The following is a 5,484-nucleotide window of genomic DNA, read 5'->3' on the forward strand; positions in this document are numbered from 1 at the left end:
AATCATCGCATGAGAAAAGTAACTATCTAGCATTAAGATGCACAAGAAAACTTGGCAAATATTAAGTATAAACTCTCAATCATATATAAGCATAGTTAATTAATGCACAATGAACTGAGATATCAGGCAAAAACACATGCAATATCTAAAATGCCAAGAAAAGAAAAATAAAATAAAATTTTTGCATCTTCTCCCCCAATTTTTTTTTATTTTTTTATTTTTTATTTTTATGAAAAACAATAAAAACATGCTACAACGGTGAATAGACAATCATCAACCTAGCATGTGGTAAGATCAAACCTATCTTCAAAGGGAAGGAATCAAAATTACCAATACAGAAAAACAGTCGCGTGGCATGCTTTTTCTGTCATCCCCAAATAGTACCTGCAAAATTTTCTCAAGAGCAACAAGAGAAATAGGGGGCAAGTAACAATGGTTCATAAATTGCAAGGCAAACAAAGATATGACATTAAAGAATAATGCAATGCAATCAAACCTGATGCTCTAGGATTAGCAACCCAATCCTAAGCATATGAACCCTTACAAATTAGGTGAGTCCATTCCCCCTCAAGGGGTGAATGTCTGCCTCCTTTCTGACCCATGCCTGCCTTCCTTTTGGTGGTTGTTGACTGAACTTCATTTGATGATCCATCCACTACATCATACTCTGCATCCAAATAGGTAGCTCCCTATAGAATTGATCATCCTCCATCTTTTGCGGCTTCTTCATGAAGTGCCTTGATTTGTTAGTCTTGAGTTTGCCATTCTGATTGGTAGGAACAAATCTCTATTGATGCCGCTGATGCTAAGGAGCCTGACGTTGGGCCAGAGGTTTAGTGCCAAAATTTGCTTGTCTTAGCACTTCTTTCTTGACCTTTGATCTTTGAGCTTTGAGAAGAGAGCACTGAAGTCGGATGTGCCCACTTAGGCCGCAGTTGTAACGGCCTGCTTTTTACAAAAAAAAAGCGAAAGTAATTATATCTGAATAATTACGTGTCATTAACCTTTTGGAGATGATAAATCTCGCAGCGGAAAAAATACGAATATCTTTTTTTTTTTCTTTACAAACATCATGGACAATTCCCTTACAATACATTCATAGCTTTGATTGAAATTCCTCTAAATATACATTAAAAGTTCTTTACATTAATTACAAAGAAACATGTGTCACATGACATGAAAGCATACATGAAAACTTACTAAATACAAGTAAATTCCTAAACATGTTACATACAAAATAGTATAAACATTTACAAGTACAAAGCACTAAAATCCTAAATACATAGCTTCCATTCCATAATCTTCAGAACCTGCGCAAACATCTATGAGACGGTGGTTATAACCACAACCACATAGTTTCATAAGTGAGCTAACTGTCATTCAACAACATCATGATTTATGCGTTATGTAAGGAACAGAGATGACATAATGATGAGATGACAATTTTCTATGCAAAGTTTAACAGTTCATTATAGTTATTGCACTCCTCTCGTTTAGAGCTGTTACCCGTCAATGCGCCTTATTTGAGACGTTCGATGACATGTCTCCTACATTACATTTTATTAGCATATTTTCGCACTAGCAGAGTACGTTCCATGCTTCCACTACTAGCACTTTGAGAGACGTTGACTCCAATATGAATAATTAGAGTTTTCGGTTTCAGGCACTATTCCCATCCTGAACCTTTGGGAGACGTTGACTCCTAATATTTATAGATTGATTATTAACAGTATGCAATAATCATTCACACGCATCCAATTAAAATAAAACATAAACACAACACTATTGAAATCCAATACTACTCTCAATAAGTAATTTATACTTACAGCCCTTTTATGCAGCCGCAGTTCATTATCTGCATCAAATACATACATATATATATATATATATATATATATATAGGTGCATAGAAGGTCAATAACATTTGTTTTAGAAATTCATGCTTAAACATGAATCTTAATCACACACATGTATATACATAGGAACAATCATCTTTGGAACATCATCTACATTAATTATTACTTAACATAACATGGTTAAGTCCCAATATTATTTCAACCAACATATATTAGAAATCACAACAAAACAGCATATTCAATTTCCATAATTAATTTCAAATCAAATCACATAACTCAACAACAATGCTCTTATATTTTCCTTAGATTATAAAACTTATTTACATAATATTCAACCCTTTTCATTTTAAAAGAATTCCTTTTAAAACATTAATATCAATTTATTAACATCATTCGGGTAAATCACCACATAGCAAACATTTGATAATTGAACTAACACCAATAATCATCCCACAACAACTAAGCTCATAATCAAACCTAAAGCCATGGTCAATACTCAACTCTAGGAATTACAAGCACTCGAGTAAAATATCACATATTAATTATCAACAACTAACATAATAATAAACTTAACATCACAGTAACTACATTATAATCATCTTATCCACTCAATCGGCCAAACATCAAATAGCCAAGAATCCTCCCACCATATAATATCAAAATATCACATGGCCAAAACATTATCCAAACCTACATACATGGCTGGAACATCCAAATACCACCCAAAATCACCTCAGCCGAAATACACACACAGTAAATCACAAATACATAACTATCCTACTAAAATACTGTAACACAGGAGACACCATACCAAAAACATAGCCAATACAATCGGAAATCTTACAATTTACCAAGAACCCAAAAGAAAGTGGTACATGGCTAAACAGGGAATACACAGCATAAATATATGAATCCAAAAACACCCATATACCCATGAATCACAATATCCAAAATTATCAACCCTAACATGGAAGACAATTGACACACACACACAGAGGTTCCAATTGAAACACTCACTGCCGAAACCTTCACAACCACACACTGAAATTCCTTACGCAATACTTATTAAAACAGCATAGTACCCAATCACCTAAGCGCACAAAATCATCAATACAACACTCACGACTCAGCCAAAACAGAGGAAAAACACTACATACACCCATCCGGTCAAAACCCCCAAAACAGAGAACATCAACCACATAATCACGGCTCAGCCGATCCAACAACAAACATGGTCTACAATAATTCAATTAACAAATTAAACTAAATCATAGGGTTTATATACCTTGGGGATTTTCCACCGGAATTCGCCACAGATTCCGCCGAAAAAGTCACCGGAAAACGCACATGGAGGACCAGGTCTCTCTCTCGGTTCGGTCTAGGCTGCACAGGTTCGATGGGTCATCGGGTTTGGTGGACATCGCTACTGGGACTGCCAGATTTCGACTCTGGTTCGCCGAAGTTTGTTAATGGAGGATCGGGTCCTCACGAGTTCACGAACCGCCTGGGTTCTCTCTCTCGGGTCTGGTGGGTTGCAGGTCACGGGCTTCACTGATCGTCAACCCACCGGTAGAATCGGCCGGAACTTGCGTCGTCGGCGTCGATCCATGGAGGATCGGCCTCCGATCTCTCTCTCGATCTCTGTCTCTCCTTCTCTCCCGATCTCTCGGTCTCATCTCTCTGTCTCCCTCTTAATCTCAGATTCCCTCTCTCTCAGCATCACTCTCTCTCTCTCTCCCGTTCTCACTCTCGATCTCTCTGACTCTCAACTCTCCCTGACTTGCTCAAACCGGAAGAACAGAAAGAAGAAGATAAGGAGGAGAAAGAAGTGAAGAGAAAATAAGAAAGAAGAAGAAAAAGAAGAGTGGTGCGTTAACTGGCAAGGAAGAGACCAGTTCTATAGGCAAGGGAGAGAGTGAGTCATGCAGATGAGTCATCAATGTAATGATGACTTTTGATGATATTTTTATTAACCTATGATTAACTTTTTTCTTAGTTAATATAACCTAGGTTAATCTGTAGATATTTATTCAAAATTTACTAATTACCTTTTTACCATAGATATTTCTCATAGATATTTGTGGATATTTTTACATTGGATCTTTACCATTTTGTATAATTCATTAAAATTATAATCTAAGTCCGTTTTGAATCTAATTCGTTTCATCGCCAATATTATTATCTCAATAATATTATAGCACCATAAATATATACCAAATATATATATATATATATATATATATATATATATATATATATATATATATCTTACACGATAATTTTACACAATAATATTACCCATCAATATTATTATGTCAATTAGTGTACTGAATAATTTAGTCTATCAATTTAATAATCCTGTAATATTACTAGAGTCTAATAATATTATCATTTATTTATAAAATTACGGTTTATAAATAATAAGACCAACCTTATTATTTATCGGGGATTAAAATATCGTGTTTAAAGCCACGTATTTTATTGACTACTGGATGTGAATATTGTTTCCTACAATATTAAGCCGTTCGAATGTCGAGTCTTGAGAATTGAACGTCAATTCCAGACTTATCTATTTTACTCAGTCTTAAATTCTAATTTAAGATATTTTATTTTATTATTTAAAATCTAGGGCATTACACACAGCATCTTCTTCATTATCAGAGTCTTCTTCAGATGACTCTCAATTTTTGGTTAAAGAGAAAAGACAAAATTTAAAAACCCTTTAACTCTTCTTTTCTTTTGGATAACAGGTCTTCATCTTTCCATCAACCGGTTGGAAAAGAAAGATTTTTACTCTTCTAGAAGTTTTAGTAAAGTCCCTCTAACATGTCTTTGTTTTGGTTGAAAACACTCCCTTTTTAAAGGGTTGGGGGAGGCGGGGGGAGGGGAGGAAACTGGCGAGCGCGCGCGCGCGCACACACACACACACACACACACATATATATATATATAACTGATATTTGGTCAACTCAAAATAAGGAAAATGAAAATATTTTCAAAGTGCCGCTATGCTGTCCAATTGTTTTAAAATGTTATTAAACATTAGATATAATAATGTCCTTGCTCTGAGGATTATTTACATATATGTTGTTGTGCTACCCATGTATTCTTAAACATGTAAAAATCTAGTATTTACATTAAAGAAGTCGCTATGTCTATTTTGTACAAAATACATATGTTTTTAAATACTAATACCGTTATTATGTTCAACTATACAAAAGTATAAAGTTGAAACATTAATATTTATGTTGTTATGCCGTCTATTTATTTTCAAAATATTAAACCCATCAATGAGGTCATTATGTTTAATTGGTACAAAGATTATATAAGTCTTTTAATGCTAAATGCCGTTATAATGTCAATGTTAGCTTAAATATATTTTTATGTGTGGAAATATTGTCCGTTTATTTTATACTACGATAGGACCTATAAGAAATTACTTGGAAGCCAAGAAAATAATAAAAGATAATAAAGTAATATTCTTGGCAATATGTGCTAATTTATTATCGCATGAATAAAATTGTATCACAGTAATTACGTGCAAAGATACTCTTTGGAAGCAAAAACTGTAAGTATTTCTAAAATACTTATTGAGTGATATTGTTTTCCATAATGTGGTGATTTCTAC

Source organism: Alnus glutinosa, chromosome 3, assembly GCF_958979055.1.
Source record: "Alnus glutinosa chromosome 3, dhAlnGlut1.1, whole genome shotgun sequence".
NCBI lineage: Eukaryota > Viridiplantae > Streptophyta > Magnoliopsida > Fagales > Betulaceae > Alnus > Alnus glutinosa.